The sequence below is a fragment of the Myxocyprinus asiaticus genome, chromosome 22 (genome assembly GCF_019703515.2).
Source record: "Myxocyprinus asiaticus isolate MX2 ecotype Aquarium Trade chromosome 22, UBuf_Myxa_2, whole genome shotgun sequence".
NCBI classification, from domain to species: Eukaryota; Metazoa; Chordata; class Actinopteri; order Cypriniformes; family Catostomidae; genus Myxocyprinus; species Myxocyprinus asiaticus.
The window spans coordinates 8500935-8525970 of NC_059365.1; positions in this window are offsets into that span (position 1 = coordinate 8500935).

Sequence of the window (25036 nt, forward strand, 5' to 3'; positions counted from 1 at the left end):
CATCACTTTAGAACTAGCAACGGAGGATAGCGAGGCTTGTGCTGCTTTACTGGAGCACTTACTGGAGGAACAAGTTAGTGTGTTTGTGCATGTGTGTGTGCATGTGTGAGTTAGTGTGTGAGTTTGTATTTGAGGGATCGAAATATGGGATTACCTTTTTTGTTGCAGCTCTCGTCAGAAGTAACATCGCTTAAAAATCGCAAAGATGTGTGTCGCCATATTCCCGTTATAAACCTTAACATTTTTTGTATGTGTGTGTGTGAGTGTGTGTGTGTGTGAGTGTGTGAGCGTATGTGTGTGTGAGCGTATGTGTGTGTGAGCGTATGTGTGTGTGAGCGTATGTGTGTGTGAGCGTGTGAGCGTGTGAGTGTGTGTGTGTGTGTGTGTGTGTGTGTGTGAGCGTATGTATGTGAGCGTGTGTGTGAGCGTGTGTGTGTGTGAGCGTATGTGTGTGTGAGCGTATTTGTGTATGTGTGAGAGTGTGTGAGCGTATGTGTGAGAGTGTGTGTGTGAGCGTATGTGTGTGTGAGGGTGTGTGTGTGTGTGTGTGAGCATATGTGTGTGTGTGTGAGCGTGTGTAAGTGCGGGTGAGACGAGGGAGCACGAGGGATCTTTTTAACCGAAAATGAAATAAATGTAGGATATTTTAGACATTGTTTTGACGTTCTTAATCAATTTATTTTAACCAATGTCTTTGTTTTAATTTGTTATTTTGTTGTGGTAGCCTGTTGGGCTCTTTGAAATAACTTATATAATTTGTCGAAGTGATATGGAACCGTTATGCGGTCAAGACCTGGAACTACTTCATAGCCATGCATTTCCTTGAAAAATAATTGCACACCTTAGAACGTCTGTCAACCAATCAGAATCAAGGTTTTAACAGACCCGTGGTATAAGTTGAAATAAACAACCTGGTTTTATAGAATTAAGTTACTATACCTACATTTTTGCAAAATGATTTTTATGTGGCTCGTTGTACATGTTGCAACAGTTCCCTGGTGAAAAGACCACTAGATGCACTAAAAAAAACAATGACTTTTGTTCACTTTCACACAAATCACACGTATAATGGCAGATTATCAGTACATAAACACTAACTTTTCACCCTGTTCCTCAAACAGTGGTATCTTATTACACTTTTGTGCATAATGTTCACATTACATAACCACTGACAGAGTGAGTTGACACATAATTCCAGAAGTGTCTTAGTAGCAACATAAAATGATGTATTCGCTTCAGCGATTGTGTTTTTCATTTCACATTTGCTTTTTATGACAGGTTTAAAGTTTAGGGTAGGGAGATACGTTTTGTTGATTTACTCAATAGAGCACCTTAAAAAAACCTTATCTGGAAGAAAATTTTACTTACTTCTAAGGCCACATAAAGGACATTTCACCTCCGAACTGCAACGATACACATGAGGAACCATGTAATATCATTTTGCAAAATTATTGCCGCAGTCACATAATTTTCATGAGATCAGGCTTGAAATAAACATCTTAACAAGCAACATGTAAATAAAAAAATAAAAATACAATAAAATGGATGTTTCATTAATGACCATTGTCGAAGCGCTTTTATCAGTATAACATATACAGTACATGTGTTTGCCTCATGCACTGTTTGGATAGTTGCTATTAAGGGTCTTGGGACTGTGCATTTTCGTTTGGTGCCAACAGCCAGTCAGCATTGTCAGAACATTATTTTACTGGAGTTCCGAAATGATCAGTCACATTTGCATTGATGGCTCAGGTAAATGGATCACATAATATGTTTCAATAAATTAGTTCCTATGAAGTCAAGATGGCAGCTTACTTCCGAGGTCAAATGTGCCAGCAGAGCAACTGTCATTGAGATGAACGGGAATGCTACCGGATAGCTTTCTCCAGGTATATTAAAACTCCTTCACTTAGTTCTTCAAAATTAACTCAACAGCGAGAACTTTATGTCTGAGAATCTTAAAGGTCTCTTAAGGCTTTTGATAGTTTTCCTCCGATTAGCATTGAGTATCACTACCGTAATCAAGCCTTCATATAACACTCTCTCATTATACCTCCCATTTTCTTAATTAGGCCCCGTATCAGTCATGTTCTCGAAATACAGAACGCATAGTTTCTGAAAGCTTGATAACGGGTGGTGCTCGCCTCAGAGATCCAAAACAACCCTATAGATGGTGCATTTCATGGAAATGAGGACAGTTATCTATACTTCATGAACTGTTTGTCACTGGTGAAGTAATTATTGATGTACAATAATCCGTTTTTTTTTCTGCATGGACACGTGTCCATGAATCTGAGCTGTTACTGTCACAATAATGACCCTCAGTGGCTTTATTATGAAATCAGAACATATTGTTCAATTTTTTTTTTTTTTTTTTTTTTTTGATGAAAATAGCACAGGCTGTATGAATTCTTGATATTGAGAAAGATTTAAAGGAAGGACACTTAACCAGGGTGGCTAAACAATTAACATGATCTGAGGGCAGTGGGGATTTGCAGTTAAACTGATAAGTAATCTGAAGCATTCCATAATTAGGTGCCATTAATTTGATATGAACTCATTGGGCAGTTTTCAAAAAGGAGCTCAGTGGCTTTCATTACTCCAATAAGTGCATCAGAGATTACTTACAAAAAACATTATTTTAGATTACTTTTAAAATTTTGGCTTTACTATGTTACCACAACTTGAAACTTGATGTTTCAATTGAAAAGTCTGAAATAAAAGCTACAAATAATTATTGGTTTTATTCAATAAAGGTTGTATTACCAGCATTTTTTTTTTTTTTTTTTTTTTTTTTTTGCATTTTAAGCAATATTCACTTCAGAATCATTAACTGAATATACATTTTGTGTACTGTGATTTATTCAGAAAATAATTACTCTCAAAGCATTGGTTATGCAATAAAAAAATAAAAAAATAAAAAAAACATCATATAGCGCAACAGCTGGAAGGCTTTTCATTTATTTACCAAATACATCTGTTTTTATGTTAGTTAGTTAGCAGTAGTAGTTTTACTATTAAATGCTTTATATAATGTTGTATTATTATCACTACCTTTTTAAAACAAAAACATGGTTTGTGTGTGTTGCCAGAGCTGTAGTATTAATGTAAAGGTCAGGTCAGTAGTGATCTTCTGCATTCAGCCTGCCTAATAGCAGCACATTCAATGCACACAGCAAGCCAATAAACTGAGAAACTGCATCTATATTTTATATACATTGAGCCATATGGTGATGGGCCCTGATTATAACCCTCCACAGGAGAATTCTGCGTTAACAGTTCAGCCATTTAAAGGACTTATGGTAAACCTTTAATAGCATGCAAGAAAATGTGCTTTAAAAGTAGATCATGCATAATATTACCCACTATACATGTTAAATGAATTTAAATTATTACTGACTGTACATTAGTACTCCTGCAGATATTAATGATTCTCATTTCCGTTGCACTTCATTTAGTTTAGTGTGCCGTGTAGAAAACTAGATTTATAAATTACTCATTCTTTACAGTTGGCTACTCCCTGCTGTACCCTATGTATAAAGCGCAACAGTCAGGTTCCGGAAGTGAAAATCCCATTCATTTTCTCCATAGGGGAATTGATTTTTAACAATATAACTTATAAACGTTTAAAGACAGACCTCCTGTGAGCTCTGTGGTTGTAAAACGATAGTATATGCTTCTGTTGGGCCATCAGTTTGCATAATTTCAACATATTTTTTTATAAAAAAACATGTTTAATTGCAAAATTTCTGCATAGATACACCAGTCAGAGAATCGCAGCCAAAATAGTGCGCCAAAAGACCTTTGCAGCAACCACCCACTCCAATGACATCCTGTAAATGACGTCATCAAATAAGTCTCCTTACACTACAAACAACTTATTATTTCGCAAAACTTAAACTTAAGCTGCACTACGGAACTTTGTGCTCTCTAGCGACATATGTGGTTGAAACTTAAAATTGCAAGCAAAACTTGTACTGTAACTAAAGTGACTTTTATACAGACTTTTAAACAGACTAGTATCTGCTAAAAGGACAATGGAAAGTGATAAAAACTTGTGCATTTCTGTGACTGGGGTAAAATAAATGTGAAATCAGCAGCACGCACACACTTAGGGAATCTCAAAACTACATCAATATTATGAAATATCCTGAAGTCATGAAAATCCGATTTTCAAGTACTTTTTTGCTTCAAATCAAAGTTTGTAATGTTGTGTTTCACCTCTGAGCTGAGTCTTAGATTTAAAAAAAATTATAAAAATGTATCCCTATTGAAAAATTAATCAGAAAAATACTTCTGGAACCAAGACTATTGTGGTCGGGCACTGTTGCATTTTATAAGGGCTTTTCACACCATGCTTAACCTCAGGTTATGGTCTTATTAAACCCTGCCTTTAACCACAGGTAAAGCAACATTTCACACTTGTAATTTTGAAAGAGGGTTAGCTTTTACTCTGGGTTATGAATGTGGGGTTAACCTTGCATTGCGGTGCCAAAGATATATACATGATCACCTAAATAAGATACTGGTGTGTGTGTGTGTGTGTGTGTGTGTATGTTTTCTTTCATGCCCTGAGGAAGGCAGCCAGTCTGTCGATACACGTTGGCTTTTTAATATTTGTTGCCCAATAAAATAATTTTGTATATTATTGGAGATTAAATGCCTTGCTCCTTTTCTACTTAAACTTGATGTTGATAGCAGCCCCACTCAGCAATGAGCACCTCTCCTTATTTTTGATATTTTTGGATATCTTTTTTAAGCCAATACAGGAGTCTTCCATTTGGCTTCTTATGTGTATATGTGCCTCTAATATTGGTGACTATTATGTGTGAAACAGTATATTGTGGTATATTGTTTTGTCACAGTATGACTAAGACAAAGTTATACTTGAACAAGCAATTTTAAAAGGCACAGGGATACATCAGCAGCTGCACTGTGTGAAATTTGGATTGAGCACAGTTAATTAAATTTCTATTTCCTGGAAATGAAAAGCTAAGTACAATATAATTTAATACTGCAGCTAAAACAGTCAGAACATCCAATAAAACAGTAAAAATGAGCAAGTTTATAAAAAGGTTGAGGGAATTCAAATGATCTAAATAAGACTAAAATAAAAGTAATCAGAGTTCAGTCATCTGACACTATTCTGAAATAAATTAGTATTTAGTATTAGAACCGTTTAATCTTAAACAAAACACTCCCTATTTCTCATCTGTGCCAAATGTTTCTTACTGCAGTTGTGTGCTTTATCATTTATATAGTCTTAAAATGTTTCAAAGATTGCTTTTTGGATTTCACCCCAGGCTTCATCAACAGAGTCTAAGAGCATTCAAGTGTGAAATAAGTGAGGAAAGTTTTGCATTGTATCTTAAAAATGCCTTCTCTTCTCTTTGCTTTTTATAACATTATAATTTGCCAGCATTGTAATTACAATTTACCCTGCTGAAAATTTCAGGGGTGGCCTTTTCAACGTTTTCACTATCTTCAATCCTAATGGTTGACATCAGTTTTCAGAGTAATTGGAGAGAATGCTGCAAAGGTATAATGTGTGAGCTTGATTTTGAGGCTCCCTTCAATCGCAGTGGCTTTAAAGCAACCCAGGTCATTCGACTCATAATCTGCCAGCGCTGCTTAAGAGCAGCCTCCCTCCCTGGAGGGTCTGTATATAATTTCTGGCAATCAAGCAGGTGCTGTAAGACATGCTGTGGTGAAATGAGAGTTGCCCTAACCCCTAACCGGATCCATCATAACCAGGGGCGGACTGGGAATAAAATTCGGCCCAGGATTTTACACAGAAACTGGCCCAAAAGTTGTTTAGCTGGGGGGGGGAGAGGAGGTGTTGCTGTCCTTTTCTGCATATCGCTGCCCCCTTCCGCATATTCCGCGGCACTGTTTTGTGGATAACGCAGCGGCTCATGTGGCTCCTTTTCGCGGCTGGCCCACCGGGAAAAGTCCCGGTTCTCCCAATGGCCAGTCCGCCACTGATCATAACAGCAAAGGGGCTTTGAGTCAGGCTTACTGAAAACCACCTTATTTCTCTCTGCAGGCCGTAAGGAGCACTGGTACATGTTCAGATATTGAGATGGCACAGGTAAGACTGTTAATAAAACATAAAGATTTGTCTTGTTTGAACTACACAGAAAATGTAATTTGTGTGGGCGCCATATCATGATTCAACATATATTAATTTATCCTGCATAAAATGAACCTTCTATGGTAAGCATTGTTGTAAATATAGAATATTCTTTTTCTTTATTAGATCTTTTTTAAATAATAATAATAAAATAATAATAATAATTCAGGAAAGCTGGGAAACTTTGCCATATGGCAACACACTTACAGTGGAAAACAAGTTTTTCTTAAAACATCAATTTCTCTAATTAAATTCATGTTTCTTTATTCAACTGATAAATGTATTCATTTGGAACTCAAATTGAGTGAATCATTATCATTTATGCATTGATATTGCTCTTAAAATCCTTGCTCATCCTTCCTGTTAGAGTCAGCTATGCACATTGCTTGTTGGCTTTTCTGTAGAATACAACTTTTAATTTTTTATTTATTTTTATTTTTGTTTTTAAGATATAAAACAAATGAAAGTTTATTTTTTATGCTTAAATGAAATTATGTTACTGTAAACAATTACAAAAATAAATAAATGCATTAATATTACTGATGCCACTAATGAACTGACACATGGCAAAATGTTTTGTTTTTTTCATATAGCAATGGTCATATTTTCTCAATATTAACTTTTTTCTTAATATGTTATCTGACAAAAAAATCTGTCAATTAACATAAAGCACATAAAACCAGATGCAGAGGAAATGTACACAAATGTGTTTAATAGAATAATTTGAGGCAATATTGTAAAATAAAACTAAAATAAAGGGAACAAATAAGAAATACCGAGCTGGTCAGAATATAATGAAATAAAGACACTAATTAATGCAGAATGTAAAGCAAACTAATATTTAACCAAACAAACCTTACCTGCAAAAGAAAAAAGTATTCTAGGATGCAACAGGCCATTTTTTCCACACAGTGCCAGGGCAAAACACACAAATGTGAACTATTCATGATCTCCATGGGTTTGAAACTTTTACTAAATTCATGTCTCTCTCAGCGCAGTATTTTGTGTTTCCAGGAGCTTGAAAGAATGTCCAAACAGTGCAGTGGGGACCATTTTGCATGCTGGTCAGCAGACAGTGTTATACCCTCGCAGGTATTTGTTCCAGGTAATGAGAAAAGATTAGCTGCCATACATATCATTAAAAGCCCCACTAATGGTGTGCGTCTGGTCATTTTTTGCCTCTGTGCATAGCAGTGGAAAAAAGAGACTGCCCCCACAGGAAACTGCTGGGGGAAACAATCACAAACTTTTTTTTTTTCTTTTTTCTTTGCCTTTTAGTGCAGTCACAGAATGGTATAATAGCCATAATATTAGCGGCAGAATAGGAGGAGGAGATGGACCATTCATAGAAATGATCCTGTCAGATTCACCATTAAAACCAAATGGTTAAATGGAAAGAATGGATACTATAACTATAGTTCAGTATTGTGAAGTTTTTACTTTGTTATGGCTGAAAGTTATTGTGTGTAATCTTGTTCGATGTTTGTACTTTGTCATATTTCACATTAATCCTTAAACGCATACCACGGTTCTTTAGAGACCCAGGACCTAATTTCACCCCATATACCTCAACCATTTTTTGGAGTTGTGCCCACACTTCTTTAGTATTCATCAAGTTATCACTTATAAATACTGTATGGGTGATGATGTTGTAGGATGATGTTGTAGGGGTTTCAATGTTGTAGGAGGCCGATTGCACCACCTTTAGTGAGCCGCTGGCGCCCCCCTTTACATGGCACCCCTATGCATTGCATACCTTGCATAAATGTTTTCTGCGCCTCTGATATGACTATTGTCAATTGGGTGTACTACTGAATTACTTTGGTGTACTATTATGTAAGTTGGGCATCTATTTAGACTCAGATAAGTGCCTGAGAAAATACTTATGTGTATCGTATGTGTATCTTATGTGTAGATAATGTGTTATGTGTAGCTCAGTCAAATATCAGTGTGGAAGTAATGAATCCTGTTCTAGATTTGTCCTGTTTAGTTGCATTATCTCTTTGATATATGAAAAATAAAACATCAAAATATAAAAAAAATAAAATAAAGAAATACACCAACTGGGCATTTTGTAGATCCATTGTTGATAGATTTGTGTGCCGGAGCTATTAATACCTGAATATTTAAGAGTGTTTGGTGAAATTCCCATGCATTTGAGGGTTAATATGGACAGACAACCATATCTGGTGTTTTCAAAACATTGCTTGTTTAAGTGCACCCAACACAACCACATTAGCTCAACTAATGGCATGAGTTTGGGGCAGACCAGGGACATTGGTCTTACTGTGCACAATTCATCACATAAATATATATATATATATATATATATATATATATATATATATATATATATATATATATATATAGTATATAACTATTTAGTTATAGCTTTTAAAGTGTGTAACAGCTGATACATGAATCAAATCCCAGTGGATAAGATCATGACATGCCCTACATTATTTCCCCAGAATATTTGGTTTCACATGAAATATGCCGCATAACAGAAGTTAAACACATTGTGAATGCTATTTCATGTTGTCTTAAAGAGACAGGCAAATAATTAGAGGTTTATGTCAGATGTTACAATTTTGGAGAAAGGATTATACAGTAAAAAAGATGACAAAGACAAAGAATAAGAAAGAGAGTGCAGGACAGCGTGACAGAGAAGAAATATTCTGATCCCTAGTCAAAAAAATGTTTAAGGAATGGTTACCAGATTTCAGTTGGAAATTCATCATAATTTGGAGCCAATCCTAAAGGATCCTAATGGGATGAAATACGAACCCTCTAAGAATCAAATACAATCCTACTGGATAAATTTAAAGTTCTACAGGATTTATTATTCTTATTTGATTCTTAGAGTGCTGTTGGATATTGTGTAATCTTTATCAGAACTCTACTTGTTGCATTGATATAATGTCTTGGTTTCTGGACTAGAAATCAAACAGGGAGCTATAGGAGTTTTACAAATCTATATGTATTATGTGTGTGTGTTTGTGTGTATACACTACCGGTCAAAAGTTTTGAAGCACACTCATTCTTTATTTTATATATATATATATATATATATATATATATATATATATACAGGTGCATCTCAATAAATTAGAATGTCATGGAAAAGTTCATTTATTTCAGTAATTCAACTTAAATTGTGAAACTCGTGTATTAAATAAATTCAATGCACACAGACTGAAGTAGTTTAAGTCTTTGGTTCTTTTAATTGTGATGATTTTGGCTCACATTTAACAAAAACCCACCAATTCACTATCTCAAAAAATTAGAATATGGTGACATGCCAATCAGCTAATCAACTCAAAACACCTGCAAAGGTTTCCTGAGCCTTCAAAATGGTCTCTCAGTTTGGTTCACTAGGCTACACAATCATGCGGAAGACTGCTGATCTGACAGTTGTCCAGAAGACAATCATTGACACCCTTCACAAGGAGGGTAAGCCACAAACATTCATTGCCAAAGAAGCTGGCTGTTCACAGAGTGCTGTATCCAAGCATGTAAACAGAAAGTTGAGTGGAAGGAAAAAGTGTGGAAGAAAAAGATGCACAACCAACCGAGAGAACTGCAGCCTTATGAGGATTGTCAAGCAAAATCGATTCAAGAATTTGGGTGAACTTCACAAGGAATGGACTGAGGCTGGGGTCAAGGCATCAAGAGCCACCACACACAGACATGTCAAGGAATTTGGCTACAGTTGTCGTATTCCTCTTGTTAAGCCACTCCTGAACCACAGACAACATCAGAGGCATCTTACCTGGGCTAAGGAGAAGAAAAACTGGACTGTTGCCCAGTGTTCCAAAGTCCTCTTTTCAGATGAGAGCAAGTTTTGTATTTCATTTGGAAACCAAGGTCCTAGAGTCTGGAGGGAAGGTGGAGAAGCTCATAGTCCAAGTTGCTTGAAGTCCAGTGTTAAGTTTCCACTGTCTGTGATGATTTGGGGTGCAATGTCATCTGCTGGTGTTGGTCCATTGTGTTTTTTGAAAACCAAAGTCACTGCACCCGTTTACCAAGAAATTTTGGAGCACTTCATGCTTCCTTCTGCTGACCAGCTTTTTAAAGATGCTGATTTCATTTTCCAGCAGGATTTGGCACCTGCCCACACTGCCAAAAGCACCAAAAGTTGGTTAAATGACAATGGTGTTGGTGAGCTTGACTGGCCAGCAAACTCACCAGACCTGAACCCCATAGAGAATCTATGGGGTATTGTCAAGAGGAAAATGAGCCAAAAAATTCAGATGAGCTGCAGGCCACTGTCAAAGAAACCTGGGCTTCCATACCACCTCAGCAGTGCCACAAACTGATCACCTCCATGCCATGCCGAATTGAGGCAGTAATTAAAGCAAAAGGAGCCCCTACCAAGTATTGAGTACATATACAGTAAATGAACATACTTTCCAGAAGGCCAACAATTCACTAAAAATGTTTTTTTTATTGGTCTTATGATGTTTTCAAATTTTTTGAGATAGTGAATTGGTGGGTTTTTGTTAAATGTGAGCAAAATCATCACAATTAAAAGAACCAAAGACTTAAACTACTTCAGTCTGTGTGCATTGAATTTATTTAATACACAAGTTTCACAATTTGAGTTGAATTACTGAAATAAATGAACTTTTCCATGACATTCTAATTTATTGAGATGCATCTGTATATATATATATATATATATATATATATAATTTTTTTTTTTTTTCACATTTTATAATAATAGTAAAGTTATCAAAACTATGGAATAACATAAATGGAACTATGGGAATTATGTTGTGACTAAACAAAATCCAAAATAAATAAAAACTGTGTTATATTATAGCATCCTCAAAGTAGTCACCCGTTGCCTAGAATTTGCAGACATGTACTCTTGACATTTTTTTCAACCAACTTCTTGATGTATCACCCTGGGATGCTTTTTAAACCGTATTGAAGGAGTTCCCATCTATGTTGGGCACTTATTGGCTGCTTTTCTTTATTATTTGGTCCCAGTCATCAATTTCAAAAACTTAATTTTGTATTTTTTTTTTTTTATTTTCATTTTTTTTTATTATTTATTAAATTGTAGTTTTATAATGAAATAAATTAATATGGTGGCACAATTATATTTTTGTCTACAAAACTAATTTCAAACATTTAAGCATACGCCTTCAGATCAAAATATTTTTAAGATCATGAGAAACATTTCAGTCAAGTGTTTCAAAAGTTTTGACTGGTAGTGTATATACAGTGCATCCGGAAAGCATTCAGAGCACTTCACTTTTTCCACATTTTGTTATGTTACAGCCTTTTCCCAAAATGGATTAAATGAATTATTTTCCTCAAAATTCTACAAACAATACCCCATAATGACAATGTGAAAGAAGTTTGTTTGAAATCTTTGCAAATGTATTAAAAATAAAAAACTTAAAAAATCACATGTACATAAGTATTCACAGCCTTTGCCATGACACTCAAAATTGAGCTCAGATGCATCCTGTTTCCACTGATCATCCTTGAGACGTTTCTACAACTTGATTGGAGACCACCTGTGGTAAATTCAGTTGATTGGACATGATTTGGAAAGGCACACACCTGTCTATATAAGGTCCCACAGTTAACAGTGCATGTCAGAGCACAAACCAAGCCATGAAGTCCAAGGAATTGTCTGTAGACCTCCGAGACAGGATTGTATCGAGGCACAGATCTGGGGAAGGGTACAGAAAACCAGACCATGAGAAACAAAGATTGAATTCTTTGGCCTGAATGGCAAGCGTCATGTCTGGAGGAAACCAGGCACCGCTCATCACCTGGCCAATACCATCCCTACAGTGAAGAATGGTGGTGGCAGCATCATGCTGTGGGGATGTTTTTCAGTGGCAGGAACTGGGAGACTAGTCAGGATCAAGGGAAAGATGAATGCAGTAATGTACAGAGACGTCCTTGATGAAAACCTGCTCCAGAGCGCTCTGGACCTCAGACTGGGGCGAAGGTTTATCTTCCAACAGGACAACGACCCTAAGCACACAGCCAAGATAACAAAGGAGTGGCTCCGGGACAACTCCGTGAATGTCCTTGAGTGGCCCAGCCAGAGCCCAGACTTGAACCCGATTGAACATCTCTGGAGAGATCTGAAAATGGCTGTGCACCGACGCTCCCCATCCAAACTCATGGAGCTTGAGAGGTCCTGCAAAGAAGAATGGGAGAAACTGCCCAAAAATAGGTGTGCCAAGCTTGTAGCATCATACTCAAAAAGACTTGAGGCTGTAATTGGTGCCAAAGGTGCTTCAACAAAGTATTGAGCAAAGGCTGTGAATGTACGTGATTTTTTTTTTCTTTTTTTTTTTTCTTTTTTTCTTTTTAATAAATTTGCAAAGATTTCAAACAAACTTCTTTCATGTTGTCATTATGGGGTATTGTTTGTAGAATTTTGATGAAAATAATGAATTTAATCCATTTTGGAATAAGGCTGTAACATAACAAAATGTGGAAAAATTGAAGCGCTGTGAATACTTTCTGGATGCACTATATATATATATATATATATATATGTCCAAACACATCCTACATGGTTATTTTATCCTTTAGGGAACTGTGTGATCTAAAGTATCTAATTGTAGTTTTATGTTATTTTGAAAATCTATAACAACATTCATGTTAGGATCCTTTAGGATTGGTTCCAAATGCTATTTGATATTCCAATAGGATTTTTGAATAGGGATATCATGTACTCTGCCAAAAGACATATAAAGCAATACAGTACTTCCATTGGTAACACTTTGCAATAAGGTTCCATTTGTTAGCATTAGTTATCATGAATAAACAATGAACAAAACATATGTTACATCATTTTTTAATCTTTGTTAATGTTAGTTAATAAAAATGCAATTGTTCATTGTTAGTTCATGTTAGTTCATAATGCATTAACTAATGTTAACTAATACAACTTTTGATTTAAAAAAAATATATATTAGTATATGTTGAAATGAACTAAGATTAATAAATTAATAAAAAGTATTTTTCATTGTTAGTTCATGCTAACTAATGTTAACAAATGGAACCTTATTGTAAAGTGTTACCCTTCCATTATAATGATCAGACTAATGAACAGACTCCTGCCTTCACTAGATGTGTACAATGTCTACAATCAGAAGCTCACTTCAGCAACACAATCATCATGATGCAATCTACTTAATTAGCAGACCAGTCTCTTGGTGACAGAAATAAAAGGACTGGTCCAAATGAATGTGTTTTGTCTGTATGTGTTTATGTATGCTCATATATAGAGGACATTGAAAGGAAAGTTATGAGCAAGGTCCACCCTATATATTTATATATGTCAACCATTATTCCACTAAGATCATTAAAGTTCAGGCTAGTCATAACAGTATTGTTGTGGAAATGATTAGGAGGAATTTATGCTATAGGTCTAGATAAGGATGGAAGGGCTTCCGGTACCTTAATTCAAATAACACTGCATAACCTTTTTTTTTTTTTTTTTAATCACCTTTTATTTATATTTAGTTATTTATTTATAATTAATAGTATATCGTTGAATGAGGAAGAGGCTGTCCACATAGTGCTCAGTAAATCTGATGTCACGAGCTGGCATTTAATTTTCTTCCACTGCAATTTTTCTCTGGCAGTAAATCTGCAGTGATTTATTGTGAACCTCATTGTGCCCTATTCTCTTGTGCCCCTCTGCCCAGCTGTACCATGGAGGGTAAAGGCTAAACACAACCAAACTGAGAAACTACTCCGAACAAAGTACTTTCTCATAAGTAAGCCAAATCATCTTGTTATCCAGTCAGCTTCACTGCAACAATAAAAGCAGCCCAAAACATAAAAGACAAAGAGCAGACAGAAATAAATAAATATTTTATGCAATAGAAAAGACAAGAGGAGTAATGTAGAACAGCTGGCGAATAGAATGAAATGAGTAGAAGAAATGGAACCTCCTTCTTTCCATAGCACAAAGGTTATTCACTGAGATAGTTTGCAAATAAGGTTTCGTGCTGTCTGTGACACTGGAATGTTTACCGAGAGCACAAAGTTATTAAATAATACATTGTTACAAAGATCAGTCCATAATGTTAAGATGGATATATTCAATTTTCAAGTTCACAATTACATCACTAATCAAAGCATATTCTGCACCCTTGGCATTAAACATAATGTATGAACATTACAACAGCATATTAAAAAAATAAATAAATAAATAAATTTAAAAAAAGCAACTAAAGTAAAATAATACAAAAAAATAATAAGAAAACATGAGCTTTGATCATATAGGAGACATGTACGTTTGGTTGTTGTCATCAGAGTAGATAGATTACCTTTAAAGTGGAGCCCCAAAGCTCCATTATCCTGGTATACCAGAAGAAGACACTAATATGTTGGGAGCTCTTTTAAGTCTATGGCCCTGAGAGGCATTTCCAGCAGCTTCCCCACCTCTTTTGTAAAGGGTGACAGTGTATTTCCGAGCTTTTAGGACAGTGTGGCAGGATCAAAGGACAGGCAGAGCTAAAGGTGTTCTCCACCTACCTAATGAACGCTGGCCTGAAGAACAGTTCCACAGCAAGAAATCATGAAAGACCAAGTATTTAAGTCACAAGTGACGCTTCATAAAATTCCACACACAGAGTAGTAACTGGCTGCAGGCAATTACAAATATTTCACCTTTAATGTCTCAGTTCTAGTTCTAGAGGAGTTTTGTAGTTCTTGCTGACTCCAGGGTAAATGTATCTTACAATGTTCTTAAAGTGTATGCTCATACAGTATGTTTCTATTAAGCTTTCCTTAAGCAAGGCTTTCAGGCAAATATTTTAAGAATATGTTAAATATATTAGGAATCAAAACAGACTGAATTAACCTGAGGAAGTCAAACATTACATAGCAAAAATAATTATGATAGTAAAATTGTTTGATTTTGGTCACAAAGGGAGAGCAATGACATTGAATTGTGTTCTTAAATATAGATATATTAATTATAACTATAATTCAAGATTTTGCAAATCTTGCCACAATGATGTTATTGTGTTGCTATGCAGTTGATAAGCTTTTCTGAATAGATTTGAATTCATCAATGCATTGCTATGTGTTTTCTAAGATTTTATGGATGGTTGTGAGGGCGTTGTTACATGGTTGCAAGGTTGTTCTGTGTGGTTGCTTACTAGCCCAAGTCAAAAGATCCTATCTCGACGATGATATTCTGGTCCCAAAATAAGTCTCAGGTCCTTTCTTTAATACAAGTTAATGGGATTGTTCACTTGTTGTATCATCTGCCAGAAGAAAATCCTACTGCTTAGAAAAGTAATACCTCACATCTCCTCAACCAGCTGCATGATTTGAGGTATTATTCATGTCAAAAGCACAAGTTACACACCAAATCTTAATAATTACTGAGGCATTTTGAAAACCCTTAACCCAGTTATGAGCAATAGTAATAGTGATTCCTGTCTCTGTAAGTTCCACTAATAAATAACTGTTATTGTGTAATATATTTTTTTATGTATCATGCAACAATAATTATGATCTTAGATAGCATCTCTCTTTAATTAAGCATTAATTGTGAACAGGCAGTAAGCAAAAATAATATTCTGGAGACAACAACACCCATTCAGCGGGGTAGCAATTTTCAAAGCTGTTCAAAACCACTGCACAGTGACAAAACTGTCTGGCATTTAGTCTTGTAAAAGCCTTATCATTGAAAGTAGAAAGGCTGCCATTCCTCTGAAGACAACCTAATCCAGATGATATCTTGACAGAATTTAATTTCCTTGGCTAAATTAAAATTAAACTTTACCTCCAACAACACTCAAACTGTTTATCAAAAAGAAAATATATGATTTCCATAGTATTGAGAATCTATGTTATGGGAGTGCTATGAACATAATCAGTCAATCCTCTAATATAAAAGACTGATTTGAGGTCACCATGTTTTTTTTTGTTTTTTTTTCCATGCAAAGATCGTCTCGGTTACGTGGAATGTAACCCTGGTTCCCTGAGTGGGAACGAGACACTACATAATCACTATGGGACACATAGTTTCACATGGTCTGAAGCACTTATACAATCACGTCAATTTATTGGCTGATGGCACTTAAGCAATGCCCATAAGGAGCTACGTCACGGGCTCCATAAAGGCGCTCGATTTGCGCCATCGAGTCAGACTTTCTGCAGGAAGGCACGAGCCTCTGTAGCTGCTAGAGAGTTTCTCATTCCCACTCAGGGAACCAGGGTTACGTTCCACGTAACAGAGACGTGACCAAGCTGTGTAATTGCTATGGGAATGTTATACATTCACGGCATGCGAACAGTAGCTGCCAACTGTCTAAGCCCGTGTGGCAAGCATAAAGCGGCACACAAGTAAGCTAAAGCGTCTGAATAAAAAGAAGGAATTATGAGTTTACCTGGGAAGCAGGAGTCAAACCCTCATTCAGATTATAAAATCTAACAAATGTATGCACAGAGGACCACCCTGCTGCCATACAAATGTCCTTCAAGGATGCACCTCTAGCCAAAGCCCATGAGGATGCCATGCTCCTCGTAGAATGGGCTCGAATACCCGAAGACGAAGGTAAACTGCGCACTTCGTAGGCACTTCAAATTGCATCAATAATCCAATGAGACAGTCTTTGCTTGGACACCGAAACACCCCTGTTGTGGCCACCAAAGCACACAAACAACTGTTCTGACTTACGCCACTGGCTAATACGGTCAACATAAACTCGCAGCGCCCGATCTTGACAAAGCATATGTAACCTTTCATGCTCCTCCAACTCAAATGGAGGAGGGTAGAAAGCCTGAAAATTAATGGTCTGCGAGCGAAATTACATCGAAATAACCTTGGGCAAGTAGCCTAAATGAGGTCTTAACACAACCCCTGGACACCCTGGTGCAAAATCCATACATTAGGGATTGATCGACAGGGCATGCAAATCACAGACTCTCTTAAACGATGCCATTGCCACTAGCAGGGCCATTTTAAGGGTCAAAAACTTATCAGTGACTGTTGCCAAGGGCTCGAATGGAGCACCCAATAGCACTTCTAAAACAACAGATATATCCCATAAAAGAACGCGGACAGGACAAAAAGGTCAAAGTTTGCATACCCCGCACATTAAGCGAGAAACAAGAAAATGTCTACCACCAGACACTCCGTAGATAAGCACGTGCTCAGCAGCTATAGCATCAACATAGATATTAAGCATTGCCGGGCAACCCCGGCCCTGAAACACTCCTGCAAAAATTGCAGCACTGTACCAACAGGGCAGTGAACTAGATTTTCACCTCACGCTGTACACCAAGAAGCAAAAATACACCAATTGAACATATAAAGCCTCCTAGTTGATGGAGCTATAGCATTTAGAATGGTATCAACCTCAGCGGGGGATAACTCATCATTCAAAAGTGTGCCCCATTGAGAGGCCATACCCATAACTTCCACAAGTCTGGCCGGGGGTGCCAAATGCTGCCCGAGCCTGAGAAAACATGCCTGTTCTGACTGGAATCTCCCAAGGCACTTTCTCCATGAGAGAGACCAGAGTTGAAAACCATACTTGAGATTTCCAAAACGGCACTAACAGAAGCCAAACCCGATCCTCCCGAACTCTCTGCAGAACTGCGTGCAGCAGACTGATTGGTGGAAATGCATAAAGACATGCTGTCGGCCACTGATGCCCCAACACATCGATGCCCAGTGGTGCCAGGAGCGAGAGGGAAAACCAGAGGGGACAGTGCGACATCTCACTCGAAGTGAACAGGTCCACTTCTGTTCTGCTGAACCTTCTCCAGATTTGTTCCATAGTCTGAGGATGTAATGTCCACTCTCTGGACATCAAGCCTTATCTGGACAGGAGATCCTCCCCCAAATTCAACTAGCTTGGAACATATACGACTTGTAGAGACAGCACATTGTCCCGTGCCCGCAGAAGAATGTGACGTGCCAGCCTTAGCATGGCATGAGAGCGCACTCCTCCCTGGCAACTGATGTAGTACACCACCGTCATGTTGTCTGACTGGATGAGGACATGACTGTCCTGAATTTCCAGGAGGAAAAACTTGAACGGCATCAGCACCGTGGACATCTCCAGTCAATTTATGTGCCAAAATTGCCACTGGCCCATCCAAACCCCATAGGCTGGACAACCCTCATACACAGCGCCACAACCCGTGGAGGAGGTGTCTATCATTATAACCTTGTAACACCAATCCTTCTGAGGGGGTGCAAAACTCGTCTCCAGCACCTTATGCGGCTCTCTGGTGGGATGTTGCGAGGATACCGAACGTGAACGGACCGGAGCTGCAGTGGACATTTCTCTCTCTCTGCGAGGAAGCATCTGCTGGAACGCGGCAGTCTGCTGTTTCACAGCACTGGATTTTTTCACCACCGACTGAACTGCATCGCCGAACAGTCCAGATTTTGACACATGGGCATTCATTAGAAAGGCCTTGTCCTTGTCACGAATATCCATGAGCGTAAACCACAGAAGGCATTCCGCCGCCACGAGGCCCGCCATATACAACCAACAGCACGAGCAGTATGTTTGGTGGCTCTCAGCACCAAATCAGAAGCTCGGTGTAGTTCCAGGAAGGCCTCACCATCCAGCCCTGCTCCCTCATATAAATCCCTCATAGAATTAGCCTGGTAGGCCTTGCTCAACACGGATGACATCACCCTGCATGACTTTGAGGGAAGAGTAGGCCTCAATTTCCATGTGGTCGCTGAAGAAGGAGAGAGATGGGCAGCCAGCATCTCTTCCATCGCCGGGACCAAAGTATATCTGAGGTCCGATAATTTTATAATGTGTGTCACATTATAAAATTCAGAGGCTGGTTGATTTCTAATTCTGGCTGAGTAAGGTTGATCCCAGGACTTCAAAATTTCATGATGAAGGTCTGGGGAAAAAGGGAGCGGCCTAAGAGGCATAGCTGCACGTTGTCCCACTAAAAAACAGTCATATAAGATTGATTTACAATCCTCCAACTGCATATCATCTGGCCAGTCCATGTGCAATTTTTCCACTGCACATGTAATAACCTCCAGCAAGTTACCAAAGTAAATCTGTAAGTCTGTAAATCTGCTAGGAGGCAAGGCTTCAGCTTGGCTGCCGGCAAAACATGCCATCCTCATCCTCAGCACCGCAGGAAACCACTGTGCGGGCCTCAGGGCTAGGACACAAGTGTCCGTGTGTAAATTCCATGGGAGAACATCAAGCCGAATCCGGGGAGAGTGATAGAGAGAACCGTAGGTCGGCCTGCTGCTCAGCTCCCACCTCCTCGATGTCCACGCCAGCCTTCCACGTGTCAAGTGACCCGCACCAGCATACGGCTTGACCGAATTTCCAAAGGAGGCAAGCCTTTCGCAGAGCCTGCTGACGTTCATTAAATCGCACTGCTGGCAATCTCTCCAACGTGGCCTCCGCATGTCGAAACCCCAGACAGGCAATACACATGTCATGGGAATCTTCACCAATGATAAACCACATGCATGGAGGTAAGCACTTCTTAAATTCCATCCTCGCTTCGACATGACGTGAGACTTGATGGCTCAAAAGCGAGCGCCTTTATGGAGCTCATGTAACCTCAATTTAAGTGTTTCCAGCAGCTGCGGATTAGACCTGCACAATGTTCAGAAATAATTTTGGACCATTCTTGCTTACAGAACTGCTTCAGCTTAGCCATAGTCTTAGGATGTCTGGTGTGAATGGCTCTCTTGAGGCCAATCCAAAGCATCTCTAACTAGGTTAAGGTCTTTGACTGGGCCACTTCAAAAGGTGGATTATTTAAGCCATTCTGTAGTGGATTTACTTTAATATTTTCATGTTGGTATGCTGTACCCTTTTTACGTCATTCGTAGTGCTACGTGTTCTTCCCAAACAATTCAACCTTAGTTTCATCAGTCCACAAAAAAGGGAGAGTAGCCTCAGTACTAAATCGTCTCCTTTTATAGATAATTTGTCTAACTGTGGACAGATGAATATCTAAGTTCTTCAAGATAACTTTGTAACCCTTTCCAGCTTTATTTTATGCAACAAATCTTGATCGTAGGTCTTCTGAGATCTCTTTCTTTGTCCACATCAGCATATGCTTCTTGTAAATAGCAAACTCAAAATTCTTGAGTGCTTTTTATAAGTCAAAGTAGATCTAAACCACACCTCCAATCTCATTTCATTCTCACTCTTCTGTTAGATTTTGTTGACATCATTAGCCAAGAGGTTTGCTTATTTTTTCCACAGCACTGTAAATGTTAAATGGGATGTGTTCTATAAAGATATAAAAGATTAGAATTTTTTGCATGTTGTTAGCTGAAGCACACTGCTGTTTGTTTATACTTGTGACTTTGATAAAGATGAGATCAAATTTTATGATCAATACCAAAAGGTTCATATACATTTTCTTGCAAATGTGGATAGACAGACAGACAGAGAGACAGACAGATAGATTTTTTTATATAAAGATGTATCTTTACAAATAAAATATAATAAGCGATTTTGTCACTTTAAAATAATTGTAACATGCATTTTGTTTACGTCCCATGGCTATACTTTTGAAACAATGTGTATTTTAACTTTTACGGATCGGGCCCATTTACATCCTTTGTAAGTGTTTCACTGTAACCCAGATCTTTGCTTTTTTTTAAAGAAAAGGAGGGACACGACAAAATTAATTAATTTATGTCAGAGGCTTTTTGCACTAAGTGCAAATAGCGACAGATACAATTTTCACTAAGTGATCCTAAAATCCTGTGTTTCTACCAGACTATTGGAGCGCAAATAGTCACTTATTTATCCAATCTCTTAATACATTAAATGTCTAACCCGTTAACCAGTTTAATATCTCTGCCCCATAATCAAAAGATGCATTTGCCAGAGTAGACTGATATACAGGTATATGCATTGCTTTCTCAAGGGCATAGTTTTGGAAGACATGGCGAAGACATCCTTCACATCCAGAATGATTTAACGATTGAGCAGCCTGTGCATTCCCCTGAACGTATGTTTGGCCCTAATGTCACTTTATGGTCTGCCACAAAAGGGCATGTTTGCAGTCAGGATTTCTGGAGAGAGAAGCACTCATTTCCCAGCACAATGGTCCCGCTTTCCTTATCTTTGCACTGGCCCTGTGAGAGCACAACAGGAGAATTTAATTGGGCAGTTTTATTAAATGTCTGGGTCAATTGCATCATGAGGTGAATACTGACCGAAGGCCAGGGGAGAGTAATAAATGTCAATGTATCTCATATGTCCCGTCTTTACTCCCTTCCTCCAAGGGAAGAAAGATGCTTTGAATGCCTCCCATAGTAGTATTAATGGATTGTGACCAAGGGTCATTGGGCTACTTAGTGAAAATCTTACTGATGATTTTTTCACGTACAATGGTACTTTTAACCATGAATATATTTAGGGGCAAAATCACTAAAAAGGTGTGCCACTTTTGTTTGTGGTATTTCAAAAACGTGTCTTATTTAAAAAAAACAAAAAACAAAAACACCTACAATCCAGTTAAACCAGGTGCTATATGCGCTAAAATAGTTCTTCACTGTTATATTTAAAGTAAGTTAAGGCAATTGTTATACTTTTCAAATCAAACATGCATTCTTTTCAGCACTATTTCTGTGTAATTAAGGCTTTAGTGTCACATGCGTGGATGTTGTATTTTGGCTTCGCTATATGCAGCATATAATTTAACTTCTTTTAAACTGACTGATCTCAGTTCAGGAGACTCTGTGCTGTCAGTAAAAGGTTAAACTTTCAACATACGGAGACATGTGACCAAACAACATGGCGTCGATCACAGCGGAGTTTGTCTTTGGGAGAAACTGCAACAAAACTACATCTGGTAAGAAACCAAATTTATTTTTTTTTGTATTTTTTTTTTTTACATTAAAACCTGTTTAAGTCAAAAGATTCGAGTCTCTAGTTTCATCCGATATGGCATTTTTTAACATTTGAACGATTTATCGTGGAACGGCACGCTGTTAAACATAATGACCATGTACATGGACTATATGCTAATCAGAATTATTAATGCTTATTTCTGGTGTAATGTCTGCAATATCTCAAAAACATGAATAACCAACAATCCTGGAAACATAATAAACAATTTGATAAAAAAAAAAAAATCTGACTTTCTAAATCTGACAAATCTATAGCTTGGTATTATTTAAAATGTTACAAATTAGTCCCTGTGGCAGTGGGGGCGTGGTCAAGCATCTCTCCGGAGAGAGAGAAAGTGGTAAGGGCGCTTACACCTGAGCGAAATTATGTCTAACATCTGTCTCTAATTTCAGTAAGCACTGGGAGAGCGGCATAAATAGACACACCGCAAACAGAAGAGGGAGAGAGACTGGACATGACAGACCCGAACCAGAACAAAGATTTTTATCACGAGTAATGAGAGTTTATTTTGTGAAGCGGTGTGTGATAGTGGTTAACTGCTGCAAGAGGAAAGAATAAATCCTTACCTAAATAAGGAAAGCTGCTTCTCGACTCCTCCTTTACAGTCCCACTGTCTAAGTCCCACTTTATGAAAACTAGCTGGTCTAAAAGGTATTATTATTATTATTATTATTATTATTATTATTATTATTATTATTTTGCATGTTTCTTAGGGGCTACTAGTTACAAAACAAAAAGGGGAAATGAAAATGCACACAGCAGTCACGCTCGGGTCTCAAGAGGTGAAAGATCTGCAATATGGGGAATTGCGGCCTAAAAATTCTGTTCAGCACGGATTTTATTTATTTATTTATTTTTTGCTGTGTTTGCGGCTTAATAATGTAGACAGCACATTCAAATAAATGCTTCAGCAGGCAACATTCATTTTTAGTGAATTCCCCAATAATTTTTTTAATTAATTAATTCTTTTTTTGGGGGGGGGTCCCCACTAAATGTTAGGGCTCTCTTTTTTTTTTTTTTTTTTATTTATTTTTTTTATTTTTTGTCGACTTATTTATTTATTTTTGTCGACTTAACTTATTTATTTATTTTTCATAGAAAGCATCAATTTGGGTGTAAATTTGATTCCTGCTAAAGTTTTGGGATCATATGAGGAGGGCAGACATAAATAGAAAATGTTACGTAACATACCTGTTTTAAATTCATATGGAGTGGTTTCAAAAATGTCACTTTTCTTCAAAGTGAATCATCAAAGGGATTGCTCAAAAGAGAATGAATGGGTCAGAGCCACTCAGGGGGGTAGAGTTCACCTGACTATACAAGGAGGCGACCTTGGCTCTGAAATCCCTTTCTGAACACCGCTATCAACAGCACTCTGGCCAGACTTGTAGACAGATCAGTGGAATTCTCTCACATAATTCCAGCTTTTATCCTTCAGATGACTCTGGCCAGAAGCTCATATTTCATCCCTTCAGAGATACAAGATTTATTCCATGCTTATATGGAACACTGTGATAATTGAATTGGAATATTGTGTTCGGACCCCCTTACTTATGGTAAAGAGCTCAATCCGATGAGCACGTGAGCAGCGTTGACCTGGGTTCAAACCGGATTGAATCAATATTTTGGTAAAAATCTCACAGACCTCTCTTTGCTGCAGTTCTGTTAAGGGGAATATAAAGAGTTATGCAGTTCAACTGGACAGCAGTGCACATCTGCAAAATACAAATGGACTTTTTGGGGTGTTCATGCAACTTTAAGGAGAAAAGAGAAGATGACAACAGATTTGGACAAAGTGGTAGTGTGGCCACCCCATTTAGAATCAGGGATTGGCTTTACTAAGAGACTGCTGAGAGATATTCAAGACCAAATGATAGCAAGTTTCACACATAATATGAGAAGTCCAATGTATAGATTATCTACCAGGCATTTATCTTTTTTTTTATTTATTTTTTTATCTGCAAATAATTTTTTTTTTGACAGAGATGTTATGCGTGGACTTGATTGCTTGTCGTAAAGAAAATAAAGCAGAAAAGGGGGCAAAAAAAGTTGTTTGACCACAGTGGAACAATACAAGCAATAGACTATCTGTCAATTTGTGTGGCACTTATTTAGAAGCATCAATAAGTCATGGCTAATTATCTCTTACTTATTGTGATTAGGTGGCAAGTGTCATCCTGTTACATTAAACAGTGCAGAAGATACCTGATGCCTCATTTCCCAATCTCTAGTCCCAAAACTCTGAGACATGTGTCTGTATGTGACTTCAAGGTTTAGAAATGTTCTGTCAATGGCTGGTTTTCATAGACAGCAAAAACAGAATTTCTTTAAGAACAGCATGTCTCATGGGTTGCAAGTGGCACTGACACAACAAGCTTTGGGTATGCTGCTTAAATGAATATTCCGGGTTCAATATAAGTTCAGCTCAATCAACAGCATTTGTGGCATAATGTTCTTGAGGCATTTTTACAGTCATTTTAGGGTTTTAGGGTCTGTTGACATTACGTCATCATGTCAACAAAGTTGTAAAATTAGCTATAAATGTATACAGAAAAGTGTAGAAAGCAATTTTATCACACTAATAGCACATTAACATTCATATTGTTTGAAATAATGAGTATTTTAATGTTTATGAATTGGCCACATTCACTTCCATTGTGAGTGCCACACTGTATTTTCAAAGCTTTTATAAATTTAATAACTTAAGGATCAAAATCAACATAGACCCTTTTTTATTTTCTTAATACATGTTCCTGGTCTTATTGTAAACAATTAATCAGTGCATCTTATTTCAAAGAGAAAAAAGTTTGCATTTTTCATCGAAATTTAATAGAATAGTGTTAAAGTGTTACTTTGGTTCGGTGCTGGTCCGTTTTCATGACACTTAGTACACATCATGTTTTCAGTAAGCTGCACTCAAGAAACAATACATAGTCACTGTGCAATGTAAAGGCAACAGATGGATAAATATATACAAGGAAGATCACAGTATGCACATATTGTTTTGACAACATTGCTG